Here is a 17,324-nt window from a genome sequence, read left to right on the forward strand (position 1 = left end):
CTGTGCCTTTCTAGTAAATAAAAATAAATGTTTTTTAAAAAGCTATCTGGGTGAGAGAACTGTCTGAAGGTCCGTGTTGGTGGCTTCAACTGTGAAATCCTTCCCTGAGAAAGCACCACTCCAAGGCACATGCTACCTGAGGGACAGTCAAGACCAGGTTAGGGAAAGAGAAAAAAAGGGGCTAAGCCAGTGTCACCAATTCCCGTCACTTGGGACAGGAGAACTTTGATCGTTCTTTGTGTGTTGTTCTTCCAGTTCTGTCTCAAGGGCAGACAGAGGCTGACCCATTTTCCAAGGACTCCCCTGTTGGCAATGCCCTGGATGGCGCGCCTGCCCCCACAAAGCTTAGAATTTAGAAGAGAAGAGGACTCTACTCGGCACTCCTCATCTGACAGTCTCCTTACAAACAGCGAGAGGCCTCGGTTCCCCTTCTAAACAGGAATACAGGTGAGGCCAGGGGAGGACGGTGAGTCAGCAGCAAGGAAATCAGACCTCCGCTCGGACTTTCCCTGAGATGATGTGGTCACTGAGCTCGGCAATTTCAGCATAAAATTCAGAACAAGGGGCCGGCGCTGTGGCATAGTAGGTTAACCCACTGCCTGCAGTGCCAGCATCCCACATGGGCGCCAGTTTGAGTCCCAGCTGCTCCACTTCCAATCCAGCTCCCTGCTGTGGCCTGGGAAAGCAGATGGCCCAAGTCCTTGGGCCCCATACCCACATGGGAGACCAGGAAGAAGCTCCTGGCTTCGGATAGACATAGCTCCAGCCATTGTGGCCAACTGGGGAGTGAACCAGCAGCTGGAAGACCTCTCTCTCTCTCTCTCTCTCTCTGCCTCTCTTTCTCTCTCCATGTAACTCTGACTTTCAAATAAATATATCTATCTTTAAAAAAAAAAAAAAAGCACCCTTAATTTGGTCTTCACAATCACATGAGGGAAGTGCAGCCCAGAGAGGTCAAGGCATTTGTTTGAGTCGCACAGCCAGAAAGCAGTAGTGCCAGCACTCTCCACCACTGCCCCGCAATGAGGCCACATGTTCCTCTGTGTCCAGCGAGGGGCTCCTCACTAAATGAAGCCCTGGCACACACGTACGCCCTAGGCTAAAGGGCGCGTCAAATGGGTTGCCACACAGCTCCGCAGTCCCTCAGATGTTGAATTACAGGTTATTGTCGGGCCGGCCCATGCAGCTTGGACAACAGGAACATCGAGTTTAGTAGCGTGTGCAGAGAACGCTCGCCTGGATGAGCCTGGCAAGTTATGGGCCTCCCAGGATGTGGGTGAAAACTGATTAATAAAAACCAGCCTCCCAGGGCCCCTAGCAATTAGAAGTCGCAAAATGAAAGGAACCAAAGGTAGGCAAATGTTCTTGTATCAGCACAAAGTCTCTAAAAACGCATTCTAGATCAGACGCCAGTTCTTAACTGATCTACGGACAGCAGGTGTGGAAAGATCTAGTGCCGAAGGAGAGCTCCTCTGGACTGGAAAGAAAATTAATAAGGACTTCTTCTGAACACTATTGACCAAGATGAGGGGAAAGGGCTGAATGAAGACTACAGAACAAGGCTCCCTGCAATCTGTTTCCCGCCCAGACAGTGGGAACACTGTGGAGATCTGTCAGGTCTCATCGCCGTCCTTTCGGCACACACAGCCACGTGCAGCACTGTCCACTCCACGCCTGGGACTGTGCACCCAGGAGAGGAGGGATGGTCCTCCCCCTTGCTTACAGACTCAGGCCACGTAAAGGCTGCAGGGGAACAGCAGGGTGGTGACGCCCTCCAGGTAACTGCACCCAAAGCTCGGAGGAGGAGGGCCCTGAGCCAGGGGAACATCCAGGGAAGCTCTCTTAGATGAAAAGAGGCTTGGCTGGACGTGAAAAGACACAACAGATTTGGAGAGGGAGGGGCAGGGGTGGCATGGAGAAGACCCTAAGACACCAGTGAAACAAAGGAGGGCTCGCAGAACAACTAAGGCACTGCCAGCACCGGCTGGGGAGCAGGTTCTGTGCTTGGTCATTCAATCACTTACTTCTGTTATCCATTTATTATCATTACTATTTAAGATTTATTTATCTATTTGAAAGTGAGAGCTACACAGAGAGAGAAGGAGGGGCAGAGAGAGAGAGTGGTCCTTCTGCTGGTTCACTCCCTAACTGGCCACAACATCTGGGGCTGCGCCAATCAGGAGCCAGGAACCAGGAGCTTCCTCCGGTCTCCCACGCATGTGCAGGGGCCCAAGGACTTGGGCCATCTTCTACTGCTATCCCAGGCCATAGCAGAGAGCTGGATCAGAAGTGGAACAGCTGGGACTTGAACCGGCGCCCATATGGGATGCCGGCACTGCAGTGGTGGCTTTACCTGCTATGCCACAGCACCGGCCCCCTATCCATTTAAAAATGAGGAGTGAGGGGTAGGCATCTGGCCTAGCAGTCATCGGGGCGCCTGGGTTCAAAGTGCTGGTCTCAGCTCCTATTTCAGGTTCCTGCTAACGGAGACCCCGGGAGACGGCAGTGATGGCTCAAGTGGTTGGGCCCTTGTCTCTCACGCAGGAGACCTGGAATGGCTTCCTGGCTCCCAACGTCAGTCCAGCCAAATCCAAGTCACTGCAGGCATTTGGAGAATGAACCAGCAAACTGGAACAATCTCTTTGTCTCCCTGCCTCTCAAGTACATAAGTATTTTGTTTTTCCTGGTGAGGAGTTAGAGATGCAGAGACAGGCATGCCATAGCCAAAGCCAAAACAAGCATGTGTGTTGTGAAGTCTGGGGGACACCCTGCTTGACCTGGGGCAAGGATCTGGAAGGGAGAGGAGCAGACGAGGTCAGGGAAGGAGGCTGAGATTCAGATGGCCTTGCAGGCCAGGGTGCGCCAGGCCCTGCCAGTCTCCTCAAAGGACAAGCACTTGACACTGCTGGTCACTCCCCGGAACACTGTCTTCCCTCGGACTCCAAGAAGCCACACTCCGTTTCCCTGTGCCCCACTGTCCACGCCGTCTCAGTTTGCTCTGCTCAGTCCTGCTCCTCTCTGGAGCGCCCCAGGCTCAGGCCTCGTCCCTCTCCTTTGCTCCAGCTACGCGACGTGGCCTCTTTAGTGACCACACCAGTGTCAGAGCTTCAAGAGTTGTCCAGATGCTGACAATGCACAATGCCCTATCCCAGCCCACCCTCTCCCCTCAACTCCAGCTCCCACATCCCAGCCTCCTGACGTCCCCACTGGTGTGTCTGAACGGAGAACCCGACCCCCTGCTTCCTTCCCTCTCCCAGCCGCCCACCCCGCAGTGCTCATCGTCTGCTTACTGCCAACACCACCTCTAACAGGTTCTCAGGCTAAAAACCTCAGCGGCAGACCCCGCATGTAACCCGTCAGCAAATCCTATCTGTCTACCTTCAGAACCCAGAATCTAGGAAACTGTTTCTCGCCAGCTGTCACTATCGCCTGGCCCTGGGCCACCATCTCCTCCCACTGAGGCTGCTACCCAAGCTGCTTCCTTCCACGCATGCGGCTCCCAAGAACCCCTCTCGGCGACGGCCAGAACGCTCGTTCTAGAACTGAAGGCAGACCGTGGCAGCCCTCCGGTCCACAACCCCTAACGGGTCCCTGGCCCACTCAGAGTAAAAGCCAAAACTGCTGCCCCGGCCTCACGGCTTCCAAGGCCCCTAGAGGTACACACAGGCACTCTCCCTATCTTTTTTTTTTTTTTTTAAATAATTTGAAAGGCAGAGAAACAGACAGGAAAAGACAAAGGGAGACACACACACACACAATCTTCTATCCACTGGTTCACTTCCCAAATGGCCACAACAACCAGGTGTGGGCCAGATTGAAGCCAGGAGACAGGAACTCACTCAGGGTCTCCCATGTGGATGGCAAGGGCCCAATCACTTGGGCCATCTTCTGTTGCCTGCCCGGGTACATTAGCAGGGAGCTGGATTGGAAGCAGAGTAGCCAAGACTTGAACCGGCACTCGGATGTGGGATGCGGGCATCTTAACTGCTATGCTCCTCACACACACCCTCAATCCCTATTAGATTTTGAACTCTTCTACCCACCCCACCCCAGCTCCAGTCATGCAGGCCTTTTTGCTGATTCCTGAACACCACAGGCATGTCTCCACCTCAGGGCCTTTGCATGTACCATTCCTTTTGTTGGAAGACTTTCTCCAGACAGCCTTGTGGCTCAGTTCCTCACCTCCTTTAAGTCTTGGCTCAAATGTCACCTTCTCATGAGGCCTTCTCTGTTCACTTTTTAAAAGATTTATTCACTTACTTATTTGAAAGGCAGAGCAACAGAGAAGAGAGAGGGGGAGAGAGACCAAGAAAGACATTTTCTATCTGCTGGCTCCCTCCCCGGACGGCCACAACAGCCAAGCCTGGGGCAGGAACTCCATCATCCAGGTCTCCCGGATGGGTGGCTGGGGCCCAAGTGCTCAGGCCATCATCTGCTGCCCTCCCATGAGCATCAGCAGGAACCAGGATCAGAAGCAGCCCTGGTAAGGGATGATGGCATTACAAGCAGTGGCTTAACCCACTGTGCCTTCTCTGACCACTCTATCTAAATCATGTAGCTCCTGCAAGCAACGCCTTCCACCTCCAAACTCTCCTTCCTCCTTTCTTATTCAAAGTACCTGTCATCTACATAACTACACAATGTATTATACTATTTTTTCTCTCCGTAATGTAAATTCCATTAGGGCAAGGATTTTGCTCATTTGTCCACTATCATATTCCTACCTCCTGTTTGCCTGGTATCAGGCCACTAGTATGTGCTCAATACATTTTAAGGACTTGTGCTCAACTTGTCTCGGGAAAATTTCAAGTTTTGGCAACGAACCTCAGCTACATAGAAACTTTCCAATGTTTCACTCTCTGGGTTCTGCTCTGGTTGTCAAATTATTTTGACTACACTGAAATTGAAAATGCCACAACCCTGCTATGGTGCAGCAGGTTAAAGCCCCTGCCTGCAGCACTGGCATCCCACACAGGCGCCGGTTCGAGTCCCAGCTGCTCCAATTCTAATCCAGCTCCCTGCTAATATGCCTAGGAAAGCAGCGTAAGATGGCCCAAGTCCTTGGAACCCCACACCCATGTGGGAGATCCAGAAGAGGCTCCTGGCTTCAGATCAGCCCAGCTCCAGCCATTGTGGCCCTTTAGGGAGTGAATCAGTAGATGGAAGACTTCTCTCTCTCTCTCTCTGCCTCAGCCTCTGCCTCTCTCTCTTTCAAATAAATAAGATAAATCTTTAAAAAGAAAAAAAGAAAGAAAATGCCAGATCCCTTAGCTAAGAAATGAAAATATAAGACACAGCAGGAAGGGAAAAGGCAGAAGCCAGGAGGCGACATATCCAGCAGGAGAAATGTCCAGGCCACTCCCTGCTGCGAGGCCAGGTGCGTGTCACAGGCTGCCGCAGGCTTCAGCTCACAAAGCGCCAGAGCTCGGCAGGAGGCGTAGGGTGCTGACGCAGGCTGTGGTGTGAGCAGGCTGCGGTGTGAGCGCGGCCAGGCCCTTTTCTCTGCCCAGCACCTGCAGGCCTTCCTTCTGCGTTCAGCTAAGTACCAGGCTTTCTCTGTGTAACTCTGACTTTCAAATAAATAAATAAAATCTTTTTTAAAAAAAGATTTAATTATTTGAGAGGTAGAGTTACAGACAGTAATAGGGAGAGACAAAGAGAAAGATCTTCCTTCCGTTGGTTCACTCCCCACATGGCCGCAATGGCAGGAGCTGTGCTGATCCAAAGCCAGGAGCTGGGAGTTTCTTCCGGCTCTCCCATGTGGCTGCAACCCAGAGCAGCACCGATCCGAAGCCAGGAGCCAAGAGCTTCTTCCGGGTCTCCCACACAGGTACAGGAGCCCAAGGACTTGGGCCATCTTCTACTGCTTTCCCAGGCCATAGCAGAGAGCTGGATCGGAAGAGGAGCAGCCAGGACTAGAACCAGTGCTCATAAGGGATGCTGGTGCCGTAGGCAGAGTATTAACCTACTGAGCCACAGCAACAGCCCCAATAAATAAATCTTTAAAAAAAAGAAAAAGATACCTTCCTTGCATATACTCTCTTAAGTAGGTATTTCTGGGGCTGGCGCTGGCACCGGCATCCATATGGATGCCAGTTTGAGTCCTGGCTGCTCCACTTCTGATCCAGCTCTCTGCTGATGGCCTGGGAAAGCAATAGAAGATGGCCAAAGTGTTTGGGCCCCCAGACCCACATGGGAGACCCGGAAGAACATCCTAGTTCCTGGCTTTAAATCGGCTCAGCTCCAGCTGTTGTAGCCATTTGCAGAGTGAACCAGCAGATGAAGACCTCCCTCTCCCTCTCTCTCTCCCGTCCTCCCTCCCTCTCTCTGTCTTTAACTCTGCCTCTCAAGTAAATAAATAAATCTTAAGAAAAAAAAAACAGTATTTTTTTTTTTTTTTTTTTTTTTTTTTTTTTTGACAGGCAGAGTGGATAGTGAGAGAGAGAGACAGAGAGAGAAAGGTCTTCCTTTGCCGCTGGTTCACCCTCCAATGGCCGCCGCTGCAGCCGGCGCACCGCGCTGATCCTGGCAGGAGCCAGGAGCCAGGTGCTTTTTCCTGGTCTCCCATGGGGTGCAGGGCCCAAGCACCTGGGCCATCCTCCACTGCACTCCCTGGCCATAGCAGAGAGCTGGCCTGGAAGAGGGGCAACCGGGACAGAATCCGGCGCCCCAACCGGGGCTAGAACCCGGTGTGCCGGCGCCGCAAGGTGGAGGATTAGCCTATTGAGCCACGGCGCCGGCTTAAAACAGTATTTTTTTAAAAGTAGGTATTTCTGTCTCTGCCCTGCACTATTCTTATTCATTTTTCATTTCTTTCTTTCTTTTTTTCTAATTTGAAAGGCAGAGACAGAGACAGAAAGAAAGACAGAGATCTTCCATCTGCCGGTTCACTCCCCAAATTGGTCAGAGCTGGGCCAATCCAAAGCCAGAAGCCAGAAGCTTTTTCAGGTCTCCCACGTGGGTGCAGGGGCCCAGTTACTTGGGTAATCCTCTGCTGCTTTCCCAGGTGCATCAGCAGGGAGCTTGATTGGAAGTGGAGCAGCCTGGACTTGAACCAGCACCCATATGGGATGCTGGTACGCCACAACACCGGTCCCCTCACTTTTCATCCATTTACTGGTCACCTTCCATGTACATAAGCCCTTCTCTGTGCCGAGATACAGCAGGGAGTGAAACAAACTTCTCTTCACGGAGCTTACATCCTAACAGGGACAGAGACCATAAGCGAGTTAGATAACTAAAACACACTGTATCTTACATATAGCGTAATAACCACTAGGGAGAAAAAGCGTGAGGAAGGATGTCAGGGAGCGTTGGGGGGGTGGGAGGGATACTGAAACTTAATCACTGTGGCCAAGGGAGGCCTCCCGGAGAAGGTAACAGGTGGCATGGTTCGGGAAAAAGCCTGCCAGGCACATGGCAGAGCCAGTGGAGAGGTGGGAGTGTGCCGGGCATCTGAGGACCAGCAGGGAGTAAATGTGACTGAGTAAGCAACTGGGGGGGTGGGGGGGCAATTGGCTGAGATCAGAGAAGGGGCCTTAAGGACAGGTGGGGGCTCTGGGTCTGCTCTAAGTGAGGTGGGAGCTGCATCTCGAGAGCTGACTTAATTCCGACAGGTGCTGGCTGCCATGCCTTTTTGTTTTCCTCAGGCTTATCAGTTTCCTAATCATTGCATAGGTTTCACATATCTATTTCTGCTTTATCTCTCTCCCCCAGCAGAATGCAGTAAGCAGCCCAGTGCCCTGGCCTGTTTACCAATCAGCATAGCCCAGTGCCAGGCACAAGCAAGGGCTCAATGAGGAATGAATGAATGACTAAATGGGCCGGCGCCGTGGCTCAATAGGCTAATCCTCCACCTTGCGGCGCCGGCACACCGGGTTCTAGTCCCGGTCGGGGCGCTGGATTCTGTCCCGGTTGCCCCTCTTCCAGGCCAGCTCTCTGCTATGGCCAGGGAGTGCAGTGGAGGATGGCCCAGGTGCTTGGGCCCTGCACCCCATGGGAGACCAGGAAAAGCACCTGGATCCTGGCTCCTGCCATCGGATCAGCGCGGTGCGCCGGCTGCAGCGGCGGCCATTGGAGGGTGAACCAACGGCAAAGGAAGACCTTTCTCTCTCTGTCTCTCTCTCTCACTGTCCACTCTGCCTGTCAAAAATAAAAAAAAAATAAAAAAAATAAATAAATGAATGAATGCTGGACTTCTGAAGTCTCTGTCCAGGGTCTTGACACCCAGTCACTCAACCTTCAAGACCAGAGGATGAAGAACACGAAGCAGACCACGCCACTGGCGAAAGCAGAAGGCTGTCATTCCACTCTCAAAATGCTCAAGACCCCCAGGGCACTTAGGGTGTATCTGCCACTCAAGTCTACTCCTCTACACAGCTCAGCTGTTGAAGTGACGCAATGAACACTGAATGTTTGGGTTTTAAACCTTTTGAGATCTGGTTTCCAAATCTACCATCTTCCGCATCTTCCAGCTCACAGTCCCCGGGAGGAGGCGGGGTGACAGCAGTGGAGGGGGTCAGTGACTAAGGCTGCCTGGCTGATGATGAATCTTGAGCATTCTGGTGTCAAACAGCCACACTCCTACCTTAATTAGGAGAGGCCTCCTGATTTCAGGGAGTCCTCCTTGGGGGGAGGGGGGTGTCAGAGGCCAACCTCAGGGCTAAAAACATACAGAGTGTGACACGTGGTGGTCTAGAGCTGCAGCCAAGCCTCCCACCCCGAGCTCCATTAACAGGAGACAATTCAAGAACAAGCAGTGCCCAGCCCATGAGGTCACTTGATAAACGCTGGCCACTACTACACAGTGTTTACCACCTCCTGGCTCCTTCAAACCCCCAGATCCCTGGACACCCTAAAAACACTTGCTGGTTGCGGTAGCAGCAGTAGCTGGAGAGTAGTTAATTTCACCACGGGTCAGATTTCTCACTCTCCCTCTGGGATGACATGAGGGTGGACAGGAGATCACCTGGACAGTGTTCTCAATTCTGCCAGTTTCAGAGTAACCTAACCACCTAATATGTTATTCATTCATTTGCTCATTCAGCAAACAGTCACCAAGTACTCCCCTGAAGCCAGACATCAAACTGGATGCTGGAGACACAGTTAACCTCAATCCCTGCCAAGGATTAGAAGCTGCTCACTTAGGAGGCAGTCCAGCAGACAATCACGGCTTACCATGAACAGTGATTTCAGGAGAGGCACCTGGTTCAGGCCTGCAAACTGAGGGTGATGGTCAAGCAGGAAGCATCAAGAGTGACCCAGCGAAGCAAGTGGAGCAGGAGGAGCAGGACGTGGCGGTCAGGCATCACGAAGAGCTCAAACTGGGGCCGCTATGTGGCGCAGCGGGTTAACGCCCTGGCCTGAAGCGCCAGCATCCTATATGGGTGCCGGTTCAAGTCCCGGCTGCTCCACTTCCAATCCAGCTCTCTGCTACGGCCTGGGAAAGCAGTAGAAGATGGCCCAAGTCCTTGGGCCCCTGAACCGCATGGGAGACCCAGAAGAAGCTCCTGGCTCCGGATCAGCACAGTTCCGGCTACTGTGGCCATCTGGGGAGTGAAGCATTGGATAGAAGACCTCCCTCTTTCTCTGCCTCTCCTTCTCTTTCTGTGTAACTCTTTCAAATAAATAAATAAATCTTTAAGGAAAAAAAAAAAAAAAAAGAAGAGCTCAAACTGAAGACAGCGAAGTGTAGAGTTGGGGCTCACAGAAGGGGCACAAAGCTGAGCTGGACCGGAGCTTGGGAAGTGGTGGAGGCGTGGGGGGAGACGGGGAAGGCAGGGTCAGAGCCCAAAACGCCTTGAATGCTGTGCTGAGGAACCCGAGTTTTAGTCTCAGAACAATGATGGATTCCAAAGTGAGATTTTTTTTTTTTTTTTATTTGACAGGCAGAGTTAGACAGTGAGAGAGTGAGAGAGAGAGAGAAAGGTCTTCCTTTTCCATTGGTTCACCCCCAGATGGCTGCTATGGCCGGCGTACTGCACTGATCCAAAGCCAGGAGCCAGGAGCTTCCTCCTGGTCTCCCATGCAGGTGCAGGGCCCAAGGACTTGGACCATCCTCCACTGCCTTTTCGGGCCACAGCAGAGCTGGACTGGAAGAGGAGCAACCGGGACTAGAACCTGGAGTGCCGGCGCTGCAGGCAGAGGATTAGCCTAGTGAACCACAGCGCCGGCCAGAGAATTTTTTCTATAAAGGATTCCAATTGCTTGGGTGACATTTTTCTTTCTGGGGTATTTGTTCCTCTCTATGTGAAGAGATAAAGAACAGGAAAATCATTTCTGGACTGTGATAACATCACTGACCTATCTTAGGCCCGCCCGGAAAAAGCAAATTCTTCAAGGAACAGATGACAGCTCAACTTTGAGAAACACACCCCAGCTCCCTGAAGGCCTGCTGAGCTGGGGGTTTTCTGGGAAGCCAGCAGTTAAGACAAGCGCTAGTTTCAGAGGACAGCTGGAGAACGATCAAAGTCCAAGGCCAGGGCCAGCAGGACCAACAGACCAAGCAGTTCTGAAACACTTTTAGGAAATGAAACAAAAAGGGTGGGAGACGTTCTGAAGACAGAGAGGCCTCTGTCTGCAGAGGGAAGTAACGCCCAGACGTCCGCAGTCACAGGCCCCAGTGCGAGTTAACTGGCTGCGACCAAGGTACCCACAGGCTCTGCACAAATTTCCTCATTGAACCCGAACACAAGGCAGGGGTGGAGGGAGAGGGGCAGTATTAGTTCAGAGCGGAGTTAAAGGAGCCCCAGCCCAGGTAAATCACCCAGGTCACAGGAGCTGGAAGCCAGGACCCACTGGGTTGGACGGCACTTTCCATCAGACCTGAGGGAGACCTTCAAGCCGCTCAGGGAGGAGCCCCTGCCCAACTCTCACACTCGGCAACCCTGAGACCCAGTGGAGCCGGTCCTCACGCCATCTGAGCGGTGAGAGCTCAACTCAGGGCACAGATGACCTGTGCTCTCTCATGTTCCCGCCTTCTGTGACAAGTCACTTTATCCCGATTCTTCCCTTGGAAGGAGGAGGATAAGGTGACAATATTAAGTTTCTGTGAAGTCAGTGGCACTAGGAGAACAGATCATAGAGTTAAAGAGAATACCAGTACTACCCTAACATTTCTATCAGAGCTTTTTTTTTTTTTTTTGACAGAGTTAGACAGAGAGAAAGGTCTTCCTTCCGTTGGTTCACCCCCAAAATGGCCACTACGGCCGGAGCTATGCCGATCCGAAGCCAGTAGCTTCCTCCCAGTCTCCCATGCGGGTGCAGGGCCCAAGCACTTGGGCCGTCCTCCACTGCCGTCCCAGGCCACAGCAGAGAGCTGGACTGAAAGAGGAGCAACCGGGACTAGAACCCAGCGCCATATGGGATGCCGGCGCCACAGGTGGAGGATTAACCAAGTGAACCACGGCGCCAGCCCTCTATCAGAGCTTTCTTCAAAAGCAGGTGGACACCGCACAGGGAGATTAACGGTTAAGACACCTAAGAGGGGCCAGCACTGTGGCGTAGCGGGTGAAGCTGCAGCCCGCAAGCTGGTATTCCATATGAGTGCTGGTTCGAGTCCCTGCTGCTCCACTTCTGATCCAGCTCCCGGCTCTTGTGCCTAGGAAAGCATCGGAGGATGGCCCAAGTCCTTGGGCCTCTGCACCCACGTGGGAAACCCGGAAGAGGACTCTGGCTCCTAGCTTCGGCCTGGCCCAACCCTGACCACTGTGGCCATCTGGGGAGTGAGCTAGTAGATGGAAGATCTCTCTTTCTCCCTCTCTCTGTAACTGTGCCTTTCAAATTATTTATTTGAAAGGCAGAGGCAGAGAAAGAGTGCAAGTGAGAAGTCTTCCATCCGCTGGTTCTCTCCCCAAATGGCCACAACAGCCAGGAGCTTCTTCCGGGTCTCCCACACAGGTTGCAAGGGTCCAAGGACTTGGGCCATCTTCCACTTCTTTCTCAGGCCATAGCAGAGAGCTGGATCAGAAATGGTGCGGCCAAAACTCAAACTAGCACTCACATGGAATGCCGGTAGTACAGGAAGCGGCTTTACCCAGTACGCCACAGTGTCAGCTCCTAAAATAAATCTTAAAAAAAAAAAAAAAAAGACACCAGGAGAGGGTAGGAAGGCAGCAGGTCTTTCTCACGCTGCTGTCTGGGAAACTGAGGCGGAAGTGCAGTGGTCACTATCTGGAAGAAAGCTCAGACACAGAGCCTGACCCTCGGCCACCAAGCGTCTCCTCTCCCAGGCAGGACCACGTGGGCTCTGCACACTTCTCAGAGGGGCGAAGACTTCCCTCTGGGTACACGCTTCCACACCCAAGACCCCCTGATGGTCATCTGGGTGCCCTCTTTATTCCAAAAGGAAAGCAGTTCTTGAGCTACTTCTCAAGAGATCCGAACCATCGGCTTCACGGATAACCCGTTCGGGGTCTCACAGTTCCCAACAGTCAGGAAAACCTTCAACGCGTGCCCCTGCAAGATCACTTACAACAGCCTGCCCGGCTGCCTCACGGTGAAGAAAGCAAACCAAATGCCCCTTAGGAAAGATCAGGCAATAAGGGCACGTCTTGACCCTGACCCACGCCCCTAAAAATATGAACCAGCCCCTCACGCCCGATCACGGCGCCCCTCTCTCCATGGTCTCTGTACTTTGAGGCCCCGAACGCCTAAGCAGGAACCCTGGCTCTGCCCCTCCTGCCCAACTGGCCTTCCATGCGTGATCTGACCTCCCTGGATAAAAGGGGGACGAAACACCAGCGCCCTGGCAAAGGACTCGATGTGCACTGTACGTAAAGCGCTCGGCACAGCTGCGCACACACAGTAGGAGCTCAAGACTCAGCAGGGGGTCCTCAGTATCTCTTAGCATTGTTTTCAGACGTCCCCATGCCGTCCACTCGTCCCCGGAGCGCCAACGGACAGACCAAGCCCAAGTCCACCCGGGCGGCACAAGGCTGGTTTTTTCTTTTCTAACTTTAATTTTTCCTTTCTGAACCTCGGCCCTGGACGCCGACGAGGCCTCGGGATGACCACGGGGGTAACGGTGAAAAGGGAAACCAGAGCCCGCAGAGGAGCTTCCCCCACCCGGCCAGAGACGGGAGTCTCGGGGCCTAAGGTCCGGGAGTCTCCGGGCGGGCGCCCCGAGAGCGCCTACGGACACGGGGCGCCCGCGGTCCGGGCCGGCGGCCAAGCGGGCGCGAATGAATGAACCCGAGTCCTTCCGCCCCGTCCGGCCCCGGGACGCCGCCGCGCGCCCACGGCGCCGCGTCCTCCCCGTGACCTCTGACCCCCACAAACCCCTCACCTCAGACCCCCCGACGCCCCCACGCCGCTCCTTCTGCTACCTCGCGGCGCCCCCTGCTTCCTCACCGGCAAGTCCGAACGGCTCCTGGAGCCACGGCTCGGTTCGGCTCGGCAGCAAAATGTCCGCGGCCTCCTGCTCCTCCTCCCACCCTGCCGGTGCGTCCGTGCCGCCGGCTGCTCCGAGCCCCGCGGCTGTCACCTGCCGGGCGGAAGTGAGCTGCCCGCGCGCGGGCACTTCCGGTGGACGCACGGCCGGGGGGCGGGATCAAGGGTACGACGCGGGCAGGGGAGGGGCCCGGGGAGGGGCGGGTGCGAGTGCAGGGAAGGGGGCGGAGCCTGCGGGCAGGCACTTCTGCGAGGCCGCGGCGCTGTCTCCGCCGAGGTCTTGGAAAAGCCACGCAGCTGCGTACTAGTGGCGGCGGCCACCCCGTTCCTGACTGCGGCACACCGTGCATCTGCTCCTGCTAGATACTGTCTGCTCATCCCGCTTTCAAACGCCGCTCGCCCAGGAGGCCGCAGGGGGTGGTCCTGCACCGGGTCCCCGCCGCCCACCTGGATGCCCGGCTCCTGGCTTCTGCCTGGTCCGGCTGCAGCCCAGGAGAGAACCAGGGAGATGGGAGGCCTCTCTGCCTTTCAAATAAAAAAAATAAAAATTGCATTGCAGAGCAGGGAAAACCCACTGGTAACCAAAGCGAAGATAAAAGTTCACCTTCAATCTCACTTCCCTGAGATAATCACTTCCAATATTTTGGGGAAGGTTCTTTTAGGCTTGATGATATGGTTTGATTTTCTTTAAAAAGTTTTTTTAATTGAATTTTTAAATTTATTTGAAAGGTAGTGTGAGAGAGAGCAAGAGAGAGAGGGACAGACTGGCTGGTTCACTCCCTCAATGCCCTCAAAAGCCAGGGTTGTTCCAGGCTGAGGCCGGGGGCCTGGAGCGCCATCCAGGTCTCCCAGGTGGGTGGCAGGGACCAGGTTCTTGGCACCATCACGGCTGCCGGCCAGCAGGAAGCCGGGGCTGGAGCTGAGCAGGACTTGAACCCAGACCCTCCAGCAGTGGATGCAGGCCAATCACGTGGTCTTCCCGCAGCCCCGGGTGCCTGCCCCTCACTCACCAAGATTATGCTAAAAAAAAGTCCTGAAACAATGAGCACATTTCTTTCTCCGTGGTGTTTTCTGCCCTTGTGTGGATGGCACCTCTCTTCTCTGAAGCGATCCCCTAAGGTTGTACATCAGGTTGGTATTAATTTTTTTTTTTTTTTTGACAGGCAGAATGGACAGTGAGAGAGAGAGACAGAGAAAAAGGTCTTCCTTTTGCCGTTGGTTCACCCTCCAATGGCCGCCGCGGCCGGCGGGCTGCAGCCAGCGCATCGCACTGATCCAATGCCAGGAGCCAGGTGCTTCTCCTGGTCTCCCATGGGGTGCAGGGCCCAAGCACTTGGGCCATCCTCCACTGCCTTCCCGGGCCACAGCAGAGAGCTGGACTGGAAGAGGGGCAACCGGGACAGAATCCGGCGCCCCGACCGGGACTAGAACCTGGTGTGCCGGCGCCGCAAGGTGGAGGATTAGTCTAGTGAGCCGCAGCGCTGGCCATATTTTTAATATTACAAAAACTTAATAAATAAGCTTGTAAGCCAAGTCTGTATGTTCCATCTAATACATATATAATTGATTCAATATTCAATACACATTTGTGCTTCAACGGTCTTAAACAGTTTCTGAAATTTTTTGTTTTGAAATAATTGTAGGGGCTGGTGCTGTGGCGTAGCAGGTAAAGCCTCCACCTGCGGTGCTGGCATCCTGTATGGGTGCCGGTTCGAGTCCCAACTGTTCCACTTCCGATCCAGCTCTCTGCTGTGGCCTGGGAAAGCAGTAGAAGATGACCCAAGTCCTTGGGCCCCTGCACCCACGTGGGAGACCCGGAAGAAGCTCCTGGCTCCTGGCTTCAGATCAGCCAGCTCTGGCCATTGCAGCCATCTGGGGAGTGAACCAGCGGATAGAAGACCTCTCTCTCTCTCTCTCTCTCTCTCTCTCTGCCTCTCCTTCTCTCTGTGTGTAAATCTGACTTTCAAATAAATAAATAAATCTTTCTTTAAAAAAAAAAGAATTATAGACTTACAGGAGATTACAGAAGCCATATAAAAAGAGTCCCGTGTACCCCACACTCAGTTTCCCTCAAGGACAACCTTTTACCTGTCCGTAGTAGGATATCAAAACTATCGCTACTGGTCAGGGTCAGTGCCGGGGCTCACTTGGTTAATCCTCTGCCTGCGGTACTGGCATGCCATATGGGCTCCAGGTTCTAGTCCCGGTTGCTCCTCTTCCAGTCCAGCTCTCTGCTGTGGCCCGGGAAGGCAGTGGAGGATGGCCCAAGTGCTTGGGCCCTGCACCCAAAGGGAGACCAGGAGGAAGCACCTGGCTTCGGATCCGACCCTAGCGGCCATTTAGGGGGTGAACCAATGGAAAAAGGAAGACCTTTCTCTCTGTCTCTCTCTCTCTCTCACTGTCTAACTCTGCCTGTCAAAAATAATAATAATAAAAAAAAACTCTACCTGTCAAATTAAAAAAAAAAACTATTGCTATTGGTAAAGTATTATCTCTAACCTACAGACCTTTGCTGTTTCTAAATCACTTTCTTGAAGTAGGGAGGGAATAAATAACAATTGTTTGGCTTCAACAACGGAAGTTTATTTTCTCCCATTTCTAGGGGCTGGGGACCAGGATCAAGGCTGATCAGGGCTGATGGCCTCAGCGGCCCCTCTCCTAGGCTTATAGAGCCTGCCTGCCTCTGAGCCCTCACGTGGTCCTTCCTCCACACGCCCATGATAATTGTATATGTGCTGCTGTGCCCTGCACACCTGATGGTAAGCATTGCAAATGCCATCGGCCTCCCAGAAAAGCAAAACTTCAGTGCCAGGTGTTTGGCCTCGTGGTGAAAATATCAGTCAAGATGCTGCACCCCCCATCAGAGTGCCCGGGTTCCACCCCTGGCTCCAGCTCCTGATTCCAGCTTCCGGCAAGTGCGGAACCCAGCAATGGTTCAAGGAATTAGGTCCCTGCCGCTCATGTGGGAGACCTGGATTGAGTTCCCGGCTACAAGCGTCAACGCAGATCAGCGCTGGCTATTCCGGACATGTGGAGAGTGAGTCAGAGGATGGAACTACTGTTGTCTGTCTCTCAAATAAATTTTAATTAAAAATAATTTTTAAGGGCCGGCGCTGTGGGGCAGAGGGTTAAAGCCCTGGTCTGAAGTGCCAGCATTCCATATGGGTGCTGGTTTTAGTCCCGGCTGGTCCTATTCCAATCTAGCTGTCTGCTGTGGCCTGGGAAAGCAGTAGAAGATGGCTTAAGTCCTTGGGCCCCTGCACCTGCGTGGGAGACCCAAAAGAAGCTCCTGGCTCCTGGCTTCGGATCGGCACAGCTCTGGCCGTTGTGGCCATCTGGGGAGTCAAGCAGCGCATGGAAAACCTCTCTCTCTGTCTCTATCTCTCTCTGTAACTCTGTCTTTCAAATAAATATTATTGGGGCCAGCGCTGTGGTATATCAGGTATAGCTACTGTCTGCAGTGCTGGCATCCCATATGGGCGCCAGTTCAAGTCCTGGCTGCTCCACTTCTGGTCCAGCTTTCTGCTATGGCCTAGGAAAGCGGCAGAAGATGGCCCAACTCCTTGGGCCCCTGCACCCATGTAGGAGACCCAGAAGAGGCTCCTGGCTCCTGGCTTCTATTGACACAGCTCCGGCCATTCTGGCCTATTGGGGAGTGAACCAGCAGAGGGAAGATCTCTCTTTCTCTCTGCTTCTCCTTCTCTCTCTGTGTAAGTCTGACTTTGAGATAAATAAATAAATTTTTTTTAAGTCAGACTTACAGAGAGAAGGAGAAACAGAGACCTTTCATCTGCTGGTTCACTCCCCAAATGGCCAAAATGGCCAGGGCTGGGCCAGACTGATGCCAGGAGCCAGGAGCTTCCTCCAGGTCTCTCACATGGGTGCAGGGCAGCTTCCACTGCTTTTCCCAAACCGTTAGCAGGGAGCTGGATTGG

General features: G+C 53.4%; 1 protein-coding gene across 2 annotated transcripts in view; it reads right to left on the reverse strand.

Moving 5' to 3' along the window:
* The window catches only part of AP1B1 (adaptor related protein complex 1 subunit beta 1), a 61,216-nt gene extending 47,689 nt beyond the window's left edge, over positions 1-13,527 (reverse strand). For both annotated transcript variants that reach the window (XM_051826499.2, XM_051826498.2), the window contains exon 1: positions 13,351-13,527. The gene's annotated coding sequence lies outside the window, so the exon portion shown is untranslated. The remainder of the gene's footprint in view (positions 1-13,350) is intronic.
* Between the last annotated feature and the right edge of the window lie 3,797 nt (positions 13,528-17,324).

The sequence above is a fragment of the Oryctolagus cuniculus genome, chromosome 21 (assembly GCF_964237555.1).
Source record: "Oryctolagus cuniculus chromosome 21, mOryCun1.1, whole genome shotgun sequence".
NCBI classification, from domain to species: Eukaryota; Metazoa; Chordata; class Mammalia; order Lagomorpha; family Leporidae; genus Oryctolagus; species Oryctolagus cuniculus.